The 22936-nt window shown below is 39.6% G+C and overlaps 1 protein-coding gene across 8 annotated transcripts in view; it reads left to right on the forward strand.

Moving 5' to 3' along the window:
• The window catches only part of FARP1 (FERM, ARH/RhoGEF and pleckstrin domain protein 1), a 207261-nt gene that overhangs the window by 10890 nt on the left and 173435 nt on the right, over positions 1-22936 (forward strand). The window contains exon 1 of one of the 8 annotated variants that reach the window (XM_017821056.1): positions 14168-14267. The exons of the other annotated variants lie outside the window; for them this stretch is intronic. The gene's annotated coding sequence lies outside the window, so the exon portion shown is untranslated. Of the gene's footprint in view, positions 1-14167; positions 14268-22936 lie in introns of those variants that run through there. 8 annotated transcript variants of the gene reach the window in all.

Raw genomic sequence — 22936 nt, forward strand, 5'->3', positions numbered from 1 at the left:
CTGCCCTCATTGAGGGCTGTGGTGGTGCCTGGTGCAATATTAAACTGTGCAGGGCTGGAATCCTTAACCCTCAAGTTTGAGAGTGTATGGGACAGCTTCAGAGTGTTTTCTTCAGGGAATAACATTTGATGGGGACAGCTGAAAAGCAAAAGTCTTGACCTTTGAACACATGGAATGTTGTGGGGGATTATCCTTACCCAATATGCAATTAGCTCGTGTTAGAGGGAAAAGCAGTAACCCGTTTCTTCATGCCAGTTTCTTTTGTCCACTCTTTATTTCCCCTTCTTCCCCCTCCACGACATTCCCATATGCACAGATTCTCAGTGTTTTGCAGTATGTGTGGGTTTTTTTCTGATTCATTAATAAGGCTGAATTTCTTTCAGAGTAAAAGAAAAACATGATGTAAATCCAGTCTCTGTGATTCTGTTTCTGCGTGTTGTGTGTGCTGCAGTTGGCGGTCCTGGGAAGAACCATTCCTCTTGTGTTAGTTTTAACAACAGTTTATAAAAAAATCCCCAGCCTAAACCAACAGTATTGTCACTGTTGCAGGGATCATTAGGGAAATGTATTTGATTACTAGAAATAAATGAATCTATGGCTTTTCTTCTAGAAATAAAGGGCTAAGAGTCTGCAATCTGAATTATTCCTGTAATGAAAGTGGGATGTTACTGATGCTACTTTTACCAGGTTTTCAGGTAGTGAGGATTATTTGATATTCTCCAAACCTGGCTATATTGATTTTTTGTTCAATATTTACTTGTTTTTCCTTCTTGAATTCTATACATGCTTTTATTTCTCAACTTTTTTTTTAATGCAGTTACTATCTTTGACAGCATTCTACTGTATTTATTCATAATCATCACTTCCATTGATAGGGTAAATGTGATGGAAGGACACACTTTTTTCTTTTTTAAGTTTCAGTGAGCTTATAGCCAAACTGTTTCTGGCATAGAGTTCTGGAACTTGTTAGCCGTTTGTTTATATCTTCAACAAAAATGTAAGTATGTAAGTTTTGAGTAATAATCTTTTTCCATGAGTCCTACAGCTTTCTTAGCAGTAAGGAAGGAATGCACATCTTTGGAGGCTCATCTGGCATTTTGATGGCCCAATAAACTTTGCCATGAAGCCTTTAAATGCTGCAGCAGATCCTGTATATGAGTGGTATGATTTAGACTGCAAATGGCAAGCCTGGTTTTGGACAGTTATCTTAACGGATTTTTTTAAAGGCTTTTTTTCTCCCTATGGTTGAACAGTCAATTAAATTTTTTTTTTGTGATCATTGCAAGATTCAAATTTAAATTTATTTAAAATTCTGTTCTTTGTCATGTAAGTTCCACATACATTTTGTTCTGTACATATGATAAAAAGAAACATGCACTGTTTTTTGAGACAATTATCAATTATTAAGAGAATCTGACTATTAATGACCCTGATTTATTTAGTTATTTATTTTATTCAGTCATTTTTTCCACTAAGAGAAATAATCTCATTTATTTTCCCATGGATTTTAAAAGTCAATATATTTTTCTGTCATTTAACATTTAGACACTTTGATCAGTAAACACCTTTTACTTTGTATAGGACAGGTCCTTACATTCTGACTGATAATTACCCTTGATGTTACTTGCTTAATTTTTGTTCAGTGGTTTGTAGGATGAGCTTCCTGTTGTTTTCATTGCCTGCAGAGCTGTATTTTCAGTGACTGACTAAAGGAGAAGTGAGGTAACTACAGGCTTGAGCCAGTGTTAGTAAGAATCTTGGCAATGGTCTTTTTTGTATTCATAATCTGATTCAAGGGTGCTCCCTATAAGGACTCAAGTTTTTGTTCAGACTTATTTCATATGTCTTAAATACCACTGCTTCCATTAAAAGGAAAAGAAAAATCCACTTCCTAGTTTATGATCTTACTTTTGGGGATTTTTCCTGCTGGCAAACTGGCCTGTGTAAAACTACTCTAGTTCTTCCTAAATCTTTAAACTTCCCACTCAGTTTGCAGACCACATCCCTTACATGTTCCTACACTTCATAATTCTGCAGACAGTTTATTCCCTTGCTGCTCAGCTGTGGCAGTCTCCTCAGTTCCCTGGGAAACTTTTGTTCTGCTCTGCATTGTCCAGTTCTAGTACAGAGAGTTGTTACCTGTGGGACAGAGCACTTCTGGAGGACTCGCTGTGTAGGGGTTTGTCTTCATGGCAGCTGGCTTTCCAGCAAGATCACTGGTAACCTAGTTACTGGACCACCGACAGTAGATCTGTCCATCCCTATTCTTCTGAACTTTAATGATTTTTCTTTGCTATCTTCCATGATATTTAAAATATTAAATGTATTTGTTTTCTTGGAGTGTAATTACTCGTTATTTTTATACTGATCTAAAGCAGTTTGTGATTAATGACCCTTTTGTTACCATATGCTTAGTCATTTTATCTGTGTTAGTAAGGCATGATGACCTATTTTGGTTAATGTGTCTGTTTTTTGAGCTGAAGGATGATGGCAGAAGCATATCTTAGAATTTCTTGGGTATGCTAGAGACAAGAAAGGGGAGTAAAATACCAAAACTGTTAGCTGAGCATGAATTCTGTTCTGTAAGATGTTAGAAGCATGTTAGAATATGAAAGCTTTAAAGTGTCACTCCTGTTTTTAAAAACTGTCTTTAATAAGGTGTTTATTTTATATACGTCAAATCATTCTAAAACCTTTCAAGCAATCCTGACTTTACTACAGGAGTTCAGTAAGGTGCCACCATGCCTTATATCCATTAACAGAGGTTCTCTGGTTCTCTGCTTACTGGCAGTACTGTGATTCAAAGAAACCTCCGCCAATCTGAAAAGCACCTTTATTACGGCCGGGGAACGCAAAGGGGCAGGTGTTCTCCCCAGTGCACTCCACCGAGCCAAGGAATAACATAGCCTTTTATACAGTTTGAAAGTAGCAAGTTCAAAGTTATCTTTACACACACTCTTTTTGCAGTCTTTCTTATCTAAATAGACACTTAGTTTTACCTCCTATTCTTACCATTATAGAGTAGTTACGTAAAAGTTTAACAACTCAAAAAAGTTAAAGGTCAACACCCATACACACCTGCGAAAAAGCCTTCACCCAAATAGAAACTTAGTATCACAACCGACCACAACCAGGACAGAGAAGTGAAAGCAAAGTTACATCACGCAAAACAACACCAGCATACCCAAACATCTAAAAGTGCAAAAAAGCCTCCACCCCAACCAAACCCCCATATCCAAATACACCACAAAGCGGTCACACACTTGAAAGAAAGGAAACAACACGCAAACACACAAATACAGAGCAAAAGAGCTAATATTTTATTTCATTCTCTATTTCACTGAGTCACTGAGACAGCCACTAATTTTTTCTTTTATTAGATGAATACAACTTTGAAGGCCCCTTGCTGAATGAATCCGTTAAGAACACTGCCTAAAGGGTATCTTATTTTTGCAGAACATGCAAAAACTCAGGGTCACTTTGCTAGCTGAGGGCTGTGGTAACATACTATTTATTTCCCTTAAAGCAATACCGCATTTGGCTGCTCTTCTGATTCTTTATGCTTAGACTTTACTGATTGGGGGGGAAAAGACTTTAAAAGGATTGAATAATCATACCCATACATTTTTTTTTTCATTACGTTGTCTTTCATTTTAAAAAATCCCATTTTCTTTTCTTAACTTAAAAGATTGAATGAGTTCATAAGTAATTGTTTGTCCATTTCCCTATCTGAAGCACTTCAGACAGATGAGAACCAAGCCCTAAGCCTCCTAAACTGTACACATAGTATTCCCTGACTACTAACTAGCCCTAGTAATTTCAAGACTCACACTTTGTTGCAAGAGAGGTGAAAATGTCAGGTTTAGAACTGTGTGCGTGCTTTGTTTAGTAAAAACCTCAATGGTTTCTCTAGAAGTTCCACTGAAAATTGACTCAGTGAAAAAAGAGGTGTAATTGACTTAGAGGCTGAACTTTCTGAGGCAATGAAATAGGAAAAACTGTATGGGCATGAAACCCAGGATCAGTCAGAGCAAACCCAGGAGATAATGTGAGTGGTGAAACTGCAGGGTTTGGCCTTGAACACAGCGATAACTGAAGGGTAGGAACAGTTTATCTGTTGTCCATGGGATGCTCCTGTTGACCTTGCTACATTGCATGGGCTGAGAATAGTGTGGTTTTCCTAAGCATGCCAGAGGTGATCTGGGCATATCTTTCTGGGAGGAGGGGAGAATTAGAGCTTTTGAGGCACTGGCATATAGTGTTCATGTGGCATTTTTCTTTACATTTTTATTTTTTGCCCCTATTGTCCCTTACTGCAAAGATTAAGTGTGTTGGTAGTTTTACAGTACTGTGGTAGAGTTACTGAGCAAAATGAGTTCTATTTCCATAATCTCTTAGCAGCCAGTAGACCTTATCAAAATTATTGCAAGGCTAGTAAGTAGTCTAGTCTGTATTTAGAGTCTATTTTAACATAGTTAGGACTTCAGGTCCTTTCTGGTGTGAACCATTTATTCTACATATGAGTTACTGTGTGCAACTGGGCTGCTTGCACAACTGCCAGGGATTGCTCATATTTCCCCTGAAATGTTAACCTGAACTGGTCAATTCAAAGTTGCAGTTGGTACCATAGTCATGATTTGGTGACATTCCATAAGTACTTGAAAAGTTGGTGTAGGTTGCCTCTGTACAGCCTTCTCTTGATTTCTGCAGAAACATCACTTTTTTCAGGCAGAAATATTCCAGGTGGTATTTCTTGGAGAGGCAGGAGGGAGGAAGAGCTTCCATGCCTCTCGTTAGGTAAATGGGTTCTCTTCCAACACCTGCTACTTCTGTACTTTATTTCTGGATAATCATCTCCGCAAAACAGCATTCTTACAGGCTGTTTTAAGAGCTGGGAGAAAATAAGGGCTATGTGCATTAAGGTTTGAAGCATATAAAGAATTTCAGCTCTCTAACTGAAGATATCATACAAATTATGTATCTCACAAGCTTAGTGATTTTGGATAATTAAGGAATTTCTTTGTATTTCAGTAAATTTGATTATTAACACTATATTTAATTGCAAATGAATCTTAGAGATTTAAAGTGATAGAAATGGATTTCTACAGCAAAATTACAATAGCAGTTTTAATGTAGGGTCTTATCCTAAACACTACACTACTGTAAGTGTTTAGGATGAATGTGTTTAGTTTTCAGTAGTGATTTAAATAATCTATTTATCTTTCATTTGAACTATAAAATTTATCTAAAAATATTTAAAAGGATAGTCTTATGCTGTCTCTTTGTTTTTTACTTGACCAAGTTTCCTATACTACTAGTAGAGCATGTCTTAAGTCATGGAGAGGAGTGGAAAGGAACACTGCCAAGGTGCAGACTACGAAAGCAAGTTCTCTTTCTTAAATGAGGAAGGACACATACATAAAAAGTGTGTTTTGCTTGGGAGTTTTTGTTTAGTTGGTTTTGGATTTCTGTTTGTTTGGTTGTGCTGGTTTAAGAGTTAACCAGCAGGGGTTATGAACCCAACTCAAAGGAGAGATTATAAAGTCAGAATAACAATTTATTAAAATAATACAGTAAGTACAATCATACAAACAAACAATTGGTCTTAACCCACAAAACCCAAATGTATAACCCAGTACCCTGGGGCATGAACAAAGTGGTGTTCCTTGGGCCCCGCTTAAGTCCAAAGTAAAGGGAGAGGGGAAAAAACCTGCTGGTGGGAGAGCTGTTGCAGTCTGGTCAGAAGCGGTGATTGTGGTCCAGCTGAGGTTGAGAGCGATGAGCTGCAGTCTTCCTTCTGGATCCCGCGAGTGGTTGAAAAGTTCTGAAACTCCAGGTTTCTCTAGTTCAGGCAGGAATGGTCAGTACTTCCCTCAGGGAGTTCCATAAAAGGTAAGAGCATCCTCCTATCTCACAGGCCTCTTAACACCTAGTTTATAGCCTGAGGAGTCAGGCTCTTATGGGCAGAGGGTGCGAATAGTCTATTGACAACAGTTTCTGGGAAATGGCATGGAAGGCTATAGAATACACAGTTTTGGGTTACACCCATACCATGATGAACTGCTCTCAGCTGTGCTAACTAGGACATTGGTTTTGTTTTGTTTTTTCTTTGGGTGGTTTTTTTTGTTATTACAAGTGCTTTATTGTAGGAAAATAACGTGTTCTTTCCAAGACAGGTTCATCATACTAATGCTGCTAGTCCTAGTTTAGGAAGTTGAACATCTTAGGTTATGTAGGAGCCTCAGATACACTTTCAATGTGCTTGTCTCAGAGATATTTTTACTTGATTTTCCCCTGCAGACTGTTTTGTGCGTGTCTGGTTGTGTATTCAGATGAGATTTGGCCCCTACATATGTGAGCTTGAATTTTCTGCCATTTCACATATTGGGAGGAGAATGAAATAACCTGTAAGCAGGTCCTCTAAAGTACAATTCCTGGAAACTGCATGCTGTTGTGGGCATGTTTATTTTCTACTTGTATTCTTGCTGTGATAATCTTGGCTTTTCGAGGAAGGGACCAGACAATTTATTTAAAAACCTATTGTAGCAAAATGTTATTTACATAAGTAACAGTATATGCCTGTGCCTCACAACTCTATTTTACTTTGCAAGTGACTAGGAAGACTTTTTTCTGAGTCTGATCAAAGATCAGATCTGTAATGTTAGAGGTACTTCTTCAAAAAGGCAAGACTGAAAACTCAGACATTCTCGAATATGCTTAAAGAGGGGCTATATCTGAGCTTTCCTTTTCAGAGTGATCAGCAGCTCAGTCCAGTGCTCAGGCTCCCCTTTTGCTTGTAGTCCAAGGCTTTTTTGCCTTCAGATCCTAGTGAAGCTGGAGAATAAAAAAAATGTTCTTGATTATGTGCTGAGGCTTTGCAGTGGTTTTACATGCCCTTCTCCTCCCTTCACCCAGCTGCTTCCCTTGTGATTACATCCAAGCCTTATCTTTACCTTATTGAGACCTTTTCAGTTTTTGCTTGGATGCCACCTGGCTACTACCTGATACTTGTTTCCATTCCTTCATAGGAATTTCCAGTCCTTTTTTGTATTGAAAAATACCAGGATCATAAGCGGCTGAAATTGGAAACATGAAAGGAATTTCAGGTGATGAAAAAGAATAAGATGGATGAATATATCTTAACATTAACTTTGAAGGATTTGTAATACAGAAGAAGTTGTTAAGGCTGATTTCTGACTGTACGTTCTGTACAAAAGGGGGAGAGTTAATGCTGAAAGCATAAGAGCATGGAGCAAGGTAATAGTGAACTGAGAAGGAAAAACTGGCATCTTCCTTTTGTAAGATAGTTTTCAAATATCTTCTATTCAGACTAAACAGTTGACCATAGTAATGAAGTCTGGTTTTTCTAAAGGTGTTATGGTTGCCATAAAAGTGCCAGGTGGTGGCATGACAGAAGCAACATGGTTTTGGGTGTGTATAGGAAAGTACAGATGACGTATTCTAATGGCCTATCTCTGTCCAATTGGACTGGTTGACTAAAAGTGGCTCCAGAATAAAAAATTACCTGCAACTAAATAATCTGAAGTTATATATTCTGATCTGCATCTAGCACTGTTAAATTACAGAGTAGTACCAGTGAAATATTCATGAAGACATGCCTTGTTTTCTCTGTTTGAAAGCAGAGGAGCAGTGCTTTTATTTAAGAAATTATCTCAGAATTAATGGGAGCTCAGAGTTATGCAAAGAGAAATGAGGTACAAAGAACTAAACTAGAACTGTACCCCAGATGCTTCTATGGGTTTGCAGAAACTGTAGATAAGGCAGTGCTGTGGGAACACAGCGTTACCAGAAGAGGTAGGGAGGCAGTTATGTGATGTTGATGTTCTGGATGGAGTTGCAGTTTCGTGACGTAAGTGGCACTGTTTTGAAATCACAGAAGTAGGAGCAAGTCACTGAAACAGTCATCTTAGGGCCAATATTGAAATTTGTGGAATAATCACCGTGCGGAGACAAGTAAGCCCAGGAACATGATAAAATAAGCACTAACAGACTTACTGCCATCTGACAAGTAGTACTGATATCTCAAGGAAGAGCTGACCTTTTCACACAGCAACATAAGGCACATTGGTGACTGAGCTTTGTTGTTTAACAAGAAATTCAGATGTATTTCATATCATGCCTAAGTTATTGTTAGTGTTATCTTTGGTGCCCAAAGGAAAATGTGGGCAGCTGTTCCACTGTAGGCCTATCATGGAAGCTAATAGGAACCAACTGTGATTTTATGTGGAGGTTTGTGTAATCAGCACTGTATAGCTGAGAGTTTGGACAGTAGATGAAGGTGATCTCCAACCTCTGTGGCTTCCAGTGATTTGTACAGAACAGGAAAGCCACCATACATCGTAGAATTTATGGGGCAGCTGAAATGGGAGCTGAGTGCAATACACTTTTGGAACAGATTGGTTTATTGGTTGGGGTTTGATTTTTTTTTTTGGGGGGTGATACTCTGTTTGTCTGCATACAGAACATAATAGAAAAATGTACGAGATATGTAGAAGCAGAGAGGGAATACATGAGGCAAGAGAGGTCTTGTTGATAAGTCTGCTATCTAGAAAGATATTTCAAGTTGGGAATTTCTGCATGACTGATTCCTCCTTCCCAGGGGAAGGATTTTCTCTGGGTTTCAGCTCAATCAGTTTTTCCCAAGAGAAATAATATACATAAGCTCTAAATATTTTCTGGGTACTTGAGCTAAAAATGCATGATATTGAGAAATGCAAAGTCACTTCTTGCTGGAAGCTCACTTACTATTTCTGGAAGGGAACCAAAGTTTATATACCTTTTTAAAGACACTTTTAAGTATGTTTTTATCAACAGATGAGAAATGCAATGGGGTAGCTGCTATGCACAAAATGTAATTGCATTTATAATGTGGTGGTAAGGCTATGCAAGTGGGCATGTATCTCATCTTATGAGTAGCTGCATAAATCTGTTACTGCCTCATAAATCTCATCAAGAGGTCATTTTCTTCACGTCTTCCAGGTCTATAGTTTGCCTGACGGCCATGTTATGGAGGAAAGCCACAAGGGTGGCAGGGGATATGAAGGTAGAATAAGCTTTAATGCTGCTTTTAGTGCCTTCCCTTGCCGATCAGCTTCTGAATCCCTGTAGAAGTAGAGTGGCTTCTTTCTTCTTCCTTCTTTATCTTCCTCATCCCCTTCTGCTGCTGACTTTTGGGAACTGTGCAACTTCTCAAATGACTTTCAAATTCATTAGCATAGCACCGTAATTAGCTCAGCCACCTAAAATAGGGGACAGGAGCTCCTCTTGTATAACTTGGCTCTTATGAGGTTTTTATTACCAGGCCACAAAACAGAAGTAGGTAAGTCTATTTGGTCAGCGTAGGCAAAATTACAGACTGGCTTCACCTAACCCAGACTTGAAACATGTAGCACAGCTGTGTTCGTGTAAGATCAACAGGAAGCAAATCTTTGTATGACTTGTGGCTTTAGCAGGCGCTGTGTATGGATGTTCCTTCTTGAAAGATGGGGTTTCCCAGCACTACACATCTTGCTGAAGATTCCTGGGCATGTAACATGGGATTTAGCCCTGATATTTCCAACCAGAGGTCTGGTTTAGCCCACTATTCCACCTCTAATAATGGCCAGTAGTAATGCTTTTGGGGAAAAAGCGTTAGCAAAACAGTGATCCCTCCCAGCTTTTGGCAGACTGCAGTTCAAGGACTTTGAGCAAGAAAGTTGTGTCTGCACCTTTATTTAGCAATCCTTGACAGGCCTTGTTTTGTAAATACATCTAACTGTGTATTAATCTATTTTAAATTTTTGTCTTCACAACATCCTGTGACAATGGGTTCTGCCATTAATTGTAGTGTGGAAAAAGTATCTCCTTTTCCTGTTGTTTTTAAGCAAGCTGCCTGATAAACTTCATATAATACTGCCTAATTTATTCTGAGACGTGGTTTCCTATTTACTTTCTCTGTAATACCATTCATGGTTTTATGTCTGTCATCTTATCCATCTTTCCTTCTAATCTAAAAGTAGTTGCTTGTTTAGTTGTCCTTAGGTTAAAGCTGCTGCAGATCTCCCATAGTTGTCACTCTTTGAATCTTTTCTCGCTCTGTTGTATCCTTCTTTGAAAATTGGTTGGTGCAGCAGCTGTAGACTGCACTAAGGATCTGCAGAGGTACAGTGGTGTTCCCTGTTGCATTGGGTATCCCTGACCTGCTCACTCCTGATGTTCCGTTTGATCTCCCAACCAGCACTGAACTTGGTCGTCTGTGAGTGTGTGGTTCCTGAATTTAATTTAATTGTAGTGGCTCCAGGGTTCCCATTCACTGTATTGACTGTTACTTTGTGGTGTGTGTCAATAAATACCTGACAAATCTATCTGCAGATCAACACAGTTCTCCTGATTTTTTTTAATCCCCGACAAACTTTATCATGTTGCTGCTTGCTCCATTTTTCACGTAAATATCAAGTAGCACAAATGCAAAACCAGAGCTGATGTGAAAACTGGCTATTTATTCCAGTACTGTTTCTTTTAATCTATCCAGTTGTTAATTCACAGAAGGACCCTTCATTCTATCCCATGTCAGCTCAATTTCTTTAAAAAACTGTGGTGAGAGACATTGTCAAAGGATTGTTAGAGATCCAATGAGTGTTATAGGTATCATATATACCACACTTACCTATATATGTCATGGCAAGTTTGTAAAAGAAGTCATGCCATGATGACACTCCTCTGTAATTTTTATTTGCATACCTGCTAATCTGTTCTACAATTTCTATCAATTTTCTCAGTGTAGCAGTGAACCTGTAGCTACCAGCCTCTTGTTCCCTGGAGCCCTTTTATTGAAATTGGCAGCACATCCTCAGCTTTTTATATCTCGTTTTTTAAGTTTGTCTGAGAGGGAAGCTGGGCAGTATGGTTAATAGTTCTCTGGTGGTATGTTGGAGTGCCTTTAAAATTTCTGGGTAAGTTGCATCTAAATCTGTTAGCCTGCTATTGGTTCTAAAGTCTGATCTAATGATGCTGTGGTTTTGGCAGTTACCTTGTACATGCACTGTCTTCTTGCTCCCATACACACCTTGCATTTTCCCAAGTTTCAGAGGAGTGGTGGCCTGTTTGTCTCCATTGTCCCTTGGCCCTCCTAAGTAGGTGATCAGACCTTCCTTCTCCTGTTTTGCTGCCTTGAGTGCTTCCAGTGTGTGAAATGGGAGCTGGAAAGGAGAAGGTTGCTGGAAGACAGGAATATGCAGCCATGGGGGAGCACCTCTTTCTGCCTCAGTCCTAGTTTATGTTGGCTTAAGCAGGTCCAAAAGCCATGGCAATAATAGTACATATATAGATATAAATTGGCTTTTGTTGCCTGAATTATTTGAATGGACAGTGTAGTTGAATGTAATTGTTTCCAGTTCTTATCACTCAGTACAAATCTCAGTTTCAATTAAAAAACTTACACAGATGAGCTTTTTCAATTTGTTTAATAGATAATGGATTTATTTAGTATACTAATGTGAACTGTTCTGCTTTGGCTTATATTCATAACAGGATTTTAATGCAAATCTTCAAATGTATAAGACATTAATAGAATTTAGGATCAGAATGAAGGGGAAGATGTTCAGAAGTCTTAATGTGTGTTTTGATTTTGAAGCAGTTCACAATTCAGTGTTTCCTATTAATTCCTGCCATTTGATCTTCAATATTTGTAACAAAGATCCTCAGTTGTGTAAGCTCTATTTTTGACGTGGATCAAGCTTACATTGCCACGTCTCTAATGGCTTTCTGGCCGTTTTACTGGTTTTTGCTCCCTGGAAAGAAAGATCTAATTCCTTGTTCTAGTCTTAGAATACGTGAGGTGAGATAGCAGTGCTCTTTTCTTCCTCTTTTTCCTACTTCATTTTCCCCTTCCTTCTGTCTTCATGTATGTTATTATTTTTTATTTTTTCTTCAGTTTGTATGTGTGTCCCTATGGTTTTCCTTAATTGCTTTTTGCTCTGACTGCAAGATCCTGGCTTGTGTGTGTGAGGTTTGTGCAACCATTTTTATCTAGATTCTGCCTTTTTCAGTGGTTTCCGAATCAACTTCCATCCCTTGAATCAATTGAGGTAATGTGATGTGGTGTTGCTTAGCAATGCTGGGAAGCTAATACTGCCTGGGTGATGTGTGTGCTGTAACAGCACTGAGCAAAAGAGACTACCTGTCCTCTATGGTCTGTGTGGAGAAGAAATCTTGCATTTTTTAGTGTTTTCAGCATTCTTACCTTTTTGTGTTTGAGTGTTTTTTTTTTCCTTTAATGTTGCTGAGTAACAATTTTGCAGACTTAGAGATGTTCCTCCCCTCTTCTTGATACATGCGAGTGTAAAAAACTTGCTAGTATGTAGAATCAAAATGTAATTAGGATGTGGATCTTTAAAGAACAGGGTATCTAATTAACTGTCTTGAGATAGGTATGTTTTCTGTCTACCTCCCCCACATACCAAGCAAAGCTGTTGTGAAGGCAGAGCTGAGCTTTGTAGGATGTTTCAGTCCTCCAAAGCAGCACAGATTAGCAGCCGATCTAATGTGCATGGCAGTGGATTAAAAACCAGGATAAATTTGATACTGCCAACAATGTAAGAATATAGACTGAGTTATTTCAGCAGCAGATGTAAAGATGTTAATAGAAGCTATTAGCTCTGAAATACTTCTTTAAAATTGTTGATTCTTACATTGAAATCTAAATTTTCAGTTGTGGGTAGATTTTTTTTAGTCTCATTTAAATTGCAAAAGAGCAAAGTATTGTTTCTTCCTGCTTTCTTCTTTTGTTGTTTTTTCCAAAGCCAAGGGAATATATATAAAAAAACCCCCTAAACAAACTATTTTCTTGTTTCCTTTTTTCCCTTCATTTTAATAAGAAGCACTAGAAAAATGTGGGCACTGAGGGTGCAGCCATTGATATCAATACACCCAGAAGTCGACAGTGGTGGAGGTGGAGAGATGTAATCTGGAGGCTGATCCCACCTCAGTGCTGTTTATTAGGGCTGTAAAGGATTGCTTTTTAGCCATGAGATTGTTGAACATGTTGGTCTCTCTGATCAGCTGCTCCTGCCTCTATTAACCAGTAGTTTTCATAACTTACGAATACATTTTCAGTAGCCTGATTGTTGATTACTTTCTGGTTTAGACCATTTAATCCATAGTACATACTCATTTATCCTTGTCTATAAGGAAACAAAACATCAAGCTGGCAAGGGGATTTATAGCAGGTTCATTGCCATGGTTTCAGACAGCCTTACATAGCCTAAAAATAGATTCAGGAAAGAATATTCTCTTCCCTTCCCTCCCTCTCCCATCTCTAACTAATTGGAATTTCCTTTTGTTTGTGTGATTTTGTTGTGGATTTATTGACTGACAGGTCAGGCAAATTTGTTTGATGTTTTGTTTTAAAGAGGAAAGTTCATCGAAGTATCTAATACATTGGGGAATGACTTTCCCTGGTAGTGTGCCAAGGCTATTACCTCCTGCTCCTGTCTCTTACACTTCAGTAGTGCTGCTCTGGTAGACTGTAGCTTATTACAAACCACTGCAATAATCTGAGCTCTGTAAGGGACCATCCTGGGGATACCTTTGAAAATTATAACCTTGACATTGGCTTGTGCTCATCAGGGGAAATTTTACAGAGTACATGATGATGTGCCATTAGCAGCCTGTACTGCTTCATGAACAGGTTTCTGTTCCAGAGTCCAACTGGCAGCTTTGCTATGTCTCCTGCAACTCCACAATGAGAATATTGCAGACATGATAAGGATCGTGTTGTAACAAGCACGGCGAGTTTTAAAATACTGCTTTGTCTACAGGAGTGCCTGATCCGTGGCAGCAAGGAGCTAGGTGAGGCAAACTGGGTGACCACTGCTTCCCCTTCTCGATGTCCTTGCTGAGCCAGCATCATCGCTACAGAGCCTTGGCTGGCATGCTTAGAGCTTGCTTGGCATGACTTCACTACCCCTGTATTGCAGTGCTGTTTGTCTTTGAATGTCAGAAAAATGGAGGTGGAACACAGCTTGGCAGTTAATAATGGCCTCTTCTGATCCATACCGGCTAAACTATGTTTAGTTTAGCTTTGGGTTGTGTAGCTGAATTTTCCTCCCCCTTGCCTTCAACAGAGGTGTTGACTGTTTCTGTTAGCAGGAGTCCCAGATGGTTTTAGATCTCTCTTCCCAGACAGGAAGGGCATGGATTGGAATCACACCGATGCCTTGGATTTCCTGCATTGCTTCCTGTTGAATTGATGCACCAAAAGCTGAGGGGTGAGATACTGTGTTACTATATTTGGTGCGCAACTCCTGTGACTCGTGTTGTGCCTATTTATGTTGGCAAGCAAGTAAATAGACCCACAGTGGCCTTATCAACTTGTATCATTTAGTGACAGGTTTTGGAGCAAAGGGAAAGTGTTCTGGGTTGAATTGCAAAGGGGAAAAAATCCCGTGTGGTGTGTTAGTAGATTGTTTGGCAAACAAGGTGTTGGTTCTGCCTATCCTCTTTTCATCGCCAAGGCTTTGACTGCGCAAGAGAAGCTGTGGTAAGTTTATTTGTTTGTATGTGTTGCTACTGATACCAAGCCTTTTCTTTCTTCCTGCTGCTGCTTTTGTGGTCAGGGTGCCCTAACCTTTCTCTGTAGGGACCGAATGGAGAAGGACTGATGTGATGTCAGGGTGCAAATGTGTTAGTGAGTGGCTGCAGTGTATTGCTGTTTCCTTCACTTCTTGATTTATTTACAGGTTGTACATGCTTTCAAACTTTCTCATGTTTCTGAACTGATCAGAGTTATGGCTTCTTTTTCCATATACCATATTGGACAAAATTTGTATATTTAGGAATGAGGTGGTACAGGATAGCTAGGACTGTGGATAGGACCACTTAAGGTAGAACTGCTATTCAGAAGAGATTAAACCTTTTAAAGTCTTTTCTCTTGCTTGCATGCTGTGCTGCATTGCATTTGGTAGCTGCAACCTGTGCCTATGCTTTCCTTCTCCTCTGTTGGATACTCTGCAGTATTTATGTGCCCGACTGGCAGCTGGAGAGCAGGAAAAGAGCAGCCCCCAAGTACAGATGAGGGAAATGTGCCTTCTCAGCCTTCCACAGAGGCAGGGACCTGCTTCGGCCTGTTCATTGCCAGTACAGGGCACAGTATTTGGGGCTGGGGCACGGGCAGGTTGGGCTGGCTGTTAGGTTGTTGTTCTGAAGAATCTTTCTTGTTCCTCTTGGAGTGGAGGTGAGTGTGCCATCCTTTTCAGAGGATGCACACTGGGATTTTCATAAAATACAGAGTTTCTGGCTCTAAGGGAGTTTTTTCACATGCAGTTCAAGGCAGTTTTTTCACATTTGGTGATTTTTTTCCAGTTTCCCAAACCAAACTGAAGCTAAATGAGTTTCTAGAAGCCTCCAATGATGAGAAAGTGATCTGTGTTTGGTTGTGTGCTCCCTGGAGAGAAGTGCAGACTGCTTCATGCAGGCCAGCCCAAATTACAGGGCCAGGCCATATAAGCGACCTTATGAAAATACAATCCTCTCTGATGCTAGAGAGGAACATTTTCCATATCTGGCAGATGTTTAGATATTCTTTAAATGGACCTTCTTTCTGCTGTAGTGGTTTAAACCCCTGGAAATATTATATGCATGAATTTGCATAAAATAAATCAACCTGCATAATATTACATCAATGCACAGTAGATGATCATCTTTTTCTCCTCCCATCTATCCAACAGTTGTGTCATTTTACATCCATTTTTGTTCCCTCCAATGCTTCCAGCTACTTCCTTGCTCTACTCACTGTGCACCAGTATGCTCCACGTGGGAAAGCTTAGGTGTGTGCACTCTCCTGAAATGTGCTGAGCTTTGCACAAGTGCTCACCTCCTTCATTTAAAGATGAAGAGAATGTTGTGTGTTTCTGTATGTCTATTTGGGGGTGGCAGATGGCTAGAATCAGAGATAGGAGGTGTGTGTGTATATATGCATACATACACATATATATATATGTATTTATATATGGAAGAGCTCTTAGGTTGCTGGTGGATCTACAGGATTAGAGGATTTGGGGGGGAATGCAATGCCAAAAACATCAAATCATATACTGTTTGTTTTGTCTGGATAACGAGGTGTTATTTGAAGGCAGATGCTTCACTTGTGCACCTTGTAGGAATTAAAATATTCATATTCAGGAGTTATTAAAATTAAGGATACTGTTTTCTGGACTGTCGAGGTAGTGCCAGTGTTACTTGCTTTCTTTAAAGTTAACATGAGAAGTCAACACATCTTAACATTTGAAATATTATTATAGGTTAGATGCTGTTTAAAGAACGTGATTAATATTGCAAACAGAAGTCCATAGTGAAAAGTTGCAATTCTCCGTTTTGTGACTTATGACACAATCTTAAATTATTTGGTTGTGTTTTTCCCGTGTAACAATCTTTATCTCGTTTGTTGGGTATGGTAGTTTTTCTCCTGCAGGACACTGTTGTCTATTATGCTGTCTGTGAGAAAGCTCTCATTCCTTGCCTTTTGCAGATGTTGAAAGAGAAGGGTGGCTCAAGAGGGCTAATGGCCTCTTGCTTTTAAGGAACTGAATTCAGTTCTTGATGGAGTTCCCTTCATTGCTAGAAGGGATTTAAAAGCCAGAGAATGGTTAATAAACTTGATAAACTTGAGATCTAAGACTCTGAGATTAGCTCACTTGGTTAGAGCATGGTGCTAATAACACCAAGGTTGTGGGTTTGACCCCTGTATGGACCATTCACTTAAGAGTTAGACCTGATAATCCTTGTGGTCCCTTCCAAGTCAGAACAAGTCTGTGATTCTGTGAGCTAATTTTCAGAAAGCCTCATGCTTCTGGAGGTAGCCTGTAATCATGTGTGAGGCATGTTGTGGGATATGAAATACTTGAAGGATGGTTAGGTCCTAAGAGTCTCACTTTGGGAGTACAGAATCAGTGGGTTTGCACTCTGGTTGACCTAGATTAATAACAGATTTAGACTCCAAACTCCTAGTAGAGGCAATATCTATGTGTTTTTAGGACCTGGGTTTTCTGTCTGCAAATTCTCATATAGGAAGTAAGGATATTGTGATGCCTCCTCCTCTGACAATTGTGAAGTTGGAGTAAGTACTTTTTGACAGAGTAAATCAGACTGCTATACAGAAAGAGCAGAAAGGTAGTTGTTTATTCTGTTTTAACAGTAGAGTTCAAGTAGTTAATAAACCTTAAGAATAGAACAGGGTGGAAAAAAGAAATCCTGAGTGCCTTCCTGTAACTGGCTGTGCGTCCTTGTGTGGTGAAAGAGGTAGAGCAGTCTTGGACGGGTCCAAGGAGGGAAATTGGTAAAGCTTATGGTGTGCAAGAATAGGAAAGGATAACTTGTGGTTTGATGACATGCTTAAACACAAACAGTTCCTGATTCTCAACTCTTCCTCTAAGTTGTGTGGTTTTCCCTTATTTAAAGAAAAAAATTAAAATCTGTTCTGTTTGAAAATAAAAGTTGCCATAGCAGCTATACATTTTATATCCTTTAGTGGGGATTTCTGGCCGTGGGGTGAGAGATGAGAGCAGACTGTCATGTTCCTCTGCACAGCTCTCCAGCCTAAGAGAGGGAGAGACTTCTGAGTTGTTGTGTACATGCAGGACAGAGCTGTTGACTTCAGGAAGGAAATCACAGAATTGTAGAATATCCTGAATTGGAAGAGACCCACAAATATTATTGAGCCCAGCTCCTGATGCTGAACAGGACAGCCCCAAGAATCACACCATGTGTCTGAAAGTGTTGTCCAAATGTTTCTTGACCTCTGACAGGCTTGGAATAAATCCTGAGGAATCCATCAGGAATAAAACCTGATGTCATTGTTCATGCTCAAGGAAATAAGCTATTTTCTATCAGATACGACATACTTCCCCCCCCACCCGTCTTCCATTTCATTTGCCCTTCCTGACAATCCTTTTGCATTTTAGGGACCTGTCTCCAGTTCTTGACTTTTTATTTACTTATCTTTCACCTACAGTTTCTCCTCCCTTCCAGACTGATTGTCAGAGACCAGATACTTTGCCTGTCATGCCCCCCCTTCCCCATCCTTGTCCAGTTTTTCTTTCACATGCAATCGTCTTTTGTCCATTTTCTTGCCTTGTTTTGTTCACTGCCTTGGGATCCCTGGCTCCCTTCCCTGCCCGCTGTGCTTGCTCTCCCTCTTGTTTTGGGCCCTTGTCCCAGTCTGTTCCTTCATCTCCCTCGGGTCTGGCATTTGTCCGTGCTGCACTCCAGATGCATGCCTTCCGCTTCCTTGCTGCTCGGGTGCTGGCAGCCCCACCATGGCCAGCACAGGAAAGATGGGCTTCCTCCACTCCAGGGTCTGGACCTGCTCCAGAGCCTGGACCTGCTCCAGTTGGGAAGCTATTGAAATGAAAGGAGTCCTGGGCTCCTCTGTTCCCAGGCTGGCATGCGCTCTCCCTCTCTGTGGCTAGACATTAGGTTGCAAAGGTTGAGCATGGTCAGCAAGGAAAAACTCCTGGGAGATACTAGTTATGTGCTCTTTAAAGGTCTTTGCCTGCCATGAATATGCTGTGAGTTACCAGTGGATATGGTATAAAGGCTGATTTCCGTGTTCAGCATAATCTAAAGTTACCTGAGACTCAGGAGCCAAGAAAGGAATATGAGGAGTATAGGATGTTCTCCAAGGGAAGAAGAGCAATCTAATACCCAGCCTGCCTCTTTGCCTGGCGCAGAAATGCGCTCTGCCATGCTGCTTTACTGGGAGCCTTGTATTTACTGAGAGGACCCGTTACAATCTTTCAGGCAGCATTCACTTGGGATTATTTAAAATGTATTATTTATGTCCCTCTTTCTGCTTGATCTTTCACTGGCAACTTCTGCCTCTTAATATCTGAATTTTAAAAAAGGATCTGAGTCCTATGCCTCTCTATCTTCCTTAGGTTGTAAAGGCTGTTTTGGAATGTTACTTCCAATGACATTTTGAGGAGATCAGTGCAGACTGGTGTGCCACTTTGGCAGTATTTCTGCTTTCTCTCTCGTGAGTACTGCAAGGAAGAGGACAGAACAAGAGAATTGGTGCTTTCCACTGTCTCCTTTAGTAGTAAAAAGTACAGATTCCACAGGTAATTTTCAGACTTCCAAACAGGTGAATAATCAGTTTGGAGATGTAACAAAAGCCACAGGGATGTTATCTGCACTGAAACAGGTTTGTTGATAGAGACAAACGGGGTGGTTGAACAGGCAAGCCCTTCTGTAGGTGCAGGTTCTAAAGCTTGCTGTAATAGCGCTGTGCTTTTGAGTGATTTATGTTAGTTTTCATTGTGAAGTTAGTTACAGTGGGGTAGGGCATTTATTCTGCGGACACAGCAGCACCTAATAGAACTATATTAGTCTAAATATGTGAAAACCAACCTTAGTCTGTCTCCATACAATGTATGTAATACTTATATTTTAGCCAGACATAAATGAGGATGTACCTGTGCAACCTGACAACAGTATATCCGTGCATCTGTCTTCTCTGCACCGAATAAATGCAGTGTTATCAAATATCTAAAGACAGAAAAGCACTTTAGCTTGAAAGATCAGGAGAGGGTGTCCAGACTGTGCTGTTCGGAGCAGGTATAGTCTTTCAGTTGTTCAAGTATTTGCACAAAGAGAAATGAGATAGAAACCTAAGCAAGTTTAAAAATTTTGCTATAATTTTTAAAATAATTTTTGAGGGAAGAGTAGAGATATAATTTTAAAACACGACAGGGTATTTGAATCTGGATATTATACAATCATGCATCATGACCCATTTTATCTTCACCAGTATGCAAATGAATCTATGAAGTAGTTTTCTAAACAACAATATGTAAAGCAATTTTTTTCTTGATGGTATGAGTATTTCTTACTGGGAACTGTGTCATTACCAAGTGTGGTATTTCCTTGGTCAAGAATGATAAAGGCTATTGTTTAAAGACTTAATTTAAAAGAACCAAACAAACAAACAAAACAATCATTTTAAATTCAATTATATCAAACAGTTTTACAAACTTATAAAAAGTCTGTTTTGGGAACAGACATTTAAATATTTAAGGACTTCAGGAGTTTTTTCTGGTTTTGTACTGGGTCGTATACTGAGCATATAACTGTGACCACAAATACGATTTTCCTAGTGGAAAACCTATGTAATAATTTTGTGGGAGTTTGATCACAGGCTTTGGACATAGAGTAATCTAGTCAAGGCCATTATGGCTTCAATTTAACATGTTTGGATAGGCGTCTTCCCTGGCTGCATAATTCTGAAGAGTGATGTCATTGTCCTCTGTGGTTTTGAGCCACTGTGCCACAAGGGTACCTACCCTTTTTGTGCAGCACAATGTGTGTGGTGGCAAGCTCTTGAGCTTTTGCTCCCTACTTGTGCAACACACCATCAGTGCAACAAGTTGTAACTGGTGGCTCTCAGCAGGAGAGGGAGGAGAGAGAGTGAGTGAGGGAGAATGTGATCTTGGCATGCAGACAGTTGCATTTTGATCTTCTGCTAGGGGCCTGCATGCTCAAGGCATGGAGAAGCTCCTCTGAAGGGTCACTGAATACCTGAATTAGTCTCTGATGCTTAACCGCTTTCTGGAGGAGCTGGCTTGCATTTAGGCAGTGTGAATACCTCTACTATATGCTCATACTTGGTTCAGAGAAATAGCATTTCCCCTGAGCTGTTTCATTTCTCAAAAACAGGATTCTGTCAGATTTCCCCCCAACTGTTGAACAGTAGTGCTAATGTAGTGTGTTATTTATTCTTTTGACATGTTTTTATTTCATGGAAAATGTCTACGTTATGCTTGAAGCTCGGTATGAGTTGCTGGATCCCTTTCAGAATTCTGTTAAATCTGGAAGTAAATCAGATTACTTTCTTCTACTATAAGCACATTCGGCTTGGCTTTCACATGAGGTGTTGTATGGGTGAATGAGCCCAGAGCACTCCAGCTGGTGCAACAGCTTTATTTATGTGGAGTGATGGCATGAAAGGGTTTTATAAAATGCTTTTAATGGCTTCAGGAGTGATTCGTACTACTATTGAACCACCAAACTGCTTTAAGATTTTAATCACTTTGCTTGTGTTTCCTAGTGACAAACTGTGGGCTCAGGTGATGACCCAATTAATCAGGAAACTGTGCTGGCTAGAAACACAAGAAATAGGGGTTTTCTTAGGCTCTCTTTATATGTTCCTAGCATTTACCATGTGGCAATAAAGCTTCCACAGTCTTTCTGTTCATAATGTGAAATAGCTTTTTGCCCACATGACGATGTTTTTATATCTCAACTTTAAAATGCTTTAGGTCTCCATAAAATGATAACATGTACACTCTCACTTCTACAACACATTTTATCATCAGTAAAGGATTAGCTGAGTTACTTCAGCATGTGTCTTATGCACTCTTTACTCTTAATATTTTTCCTCTCATAGATTTTTTTTTTTTGTATTGGATTTTGTTACTTGTGCAAACATTTTGAGTTTTACTTTTTCATAGGTTTTAGTGACAGAATTGGCAGGTTATGTGAAACGGAAGGGGTGTCAATAAAATCAAATATGTAAGTATATGATAGAAGTAGCTCACACCTTCTTCCTAAGCATAGTTTCTCATGCAAGCAGTTTTGTCAATTCGTTGAAAAACATCTCAGGAAACAGGTTGAGAGTTTCACAGAAAAGAAGAAATACCTTGTCCCTGGCCTGAGATAAAGCAGAAATTTTGTAGAAAAGGTGTGGCCTGTTCAACCAGGAAAGTACTGTCAATGGGGAACATTGTGTTGAACTTCATGCAAAGCAAGCGGGCAATATTTAATTCAAATTTTAACTTGTCTAATAACAAATGAAGCATTTGTGTGGAAATATCTCCCTCTGGTCTATTAAGGGATTCATGGCTCCATGAGCTCCCTGTTTTGCTCAGACTGTGCCTTTGGATTTGAAGTGAAAATATAGTTGTTGGGTGAGAGTCACTAATTGAGCAATTGGAGCTAATCATCCCCTTGGCTTAGCAGATGAGACACTAATTTTCTTTCCAGGAATAGCCAGAATTACTTGTTTGTACAGTGTCTTCGAGCTGGCTGATTTAAAACCTGAATTAAAAACTTTAAAACTGGCCGTGTTGGTTTGAATATGACATTGGCATTCCCGATTCAAGTAAGTAATTCTGATCGTAGTATAAGGGTGCCATGAAGGGGTAGCGAAGAACAAACAGTGAAGACAACTCTCCAGAGGTTAGGAAATGATCACAACCAGTCCCAAGAGTAACTTGTATGAAGAGGTTTCTGAGAGGTTCCTTTGAGAGAGTGAGCATGTGAAGTTTTACTTACTTAATTCATCACTGACATATGTACAATAGTTTTGCTTGCTTGCGTGAGATACAAGGAAGAAAGTAAACGTTCCTTGCCTGCGGTAAGTCTCTAATGCAAGGTTGTCCAGAAAACATTACACACAGCAAATCAATATGTTTACTTTTTTAATACCATTGGCAGTCATCAAAAGTAATTTTAATGTTGTGGGTTAAAAAAAAATATTCGTAGACTAGACTGGCTTGATTCACGGAACAATCTGTATTTGTCGATAGGGGATGATTTTTTCGCAGAGGCAATTGCAAAAGCATACAGAAACCTATTGCTGCACTTGTTGATAGACCTACTGACAGGTGTGTGGTTGAGGAAAAATGATAGCATACATCAGATGTGTGCAGGATGGGACTCCTCTTTGCTGACATCTGGCAGAAGAATTGGAATCTGGGACAGCTACTAGTGCCACAGAATTGCAGACAGTTTTAGGACCTGAATGCAATGAAGATAAATGAGCTCCAGTTGGAAGCTCAGTGACCCTAAAGGAAGAAGCAGAAATTAATTAAGGCACTCTGAATGCTGTACAGATAGGTTTGCAAGAGGTGTTTTATGTCCTGTACATTCATAAATGTTCATT

The sequence above is a fragment of the Lepidothrix coronata genome, unplaced genomic scaffold, assembly GCF_001604755.1.
Source record: "Lepidothrix coronata isolate B3197 unplaced genomic scaffold, Lepidothrix_coronata-1.0 Scaffold88, whole genome shotgun sequence".
NCBI classification, from domain to species: Eukaryota; Metazoa; Chordata; class Aves; order Passeriformes; family Pipridae; genus Lepidothrix; species Lepidothrix coronata.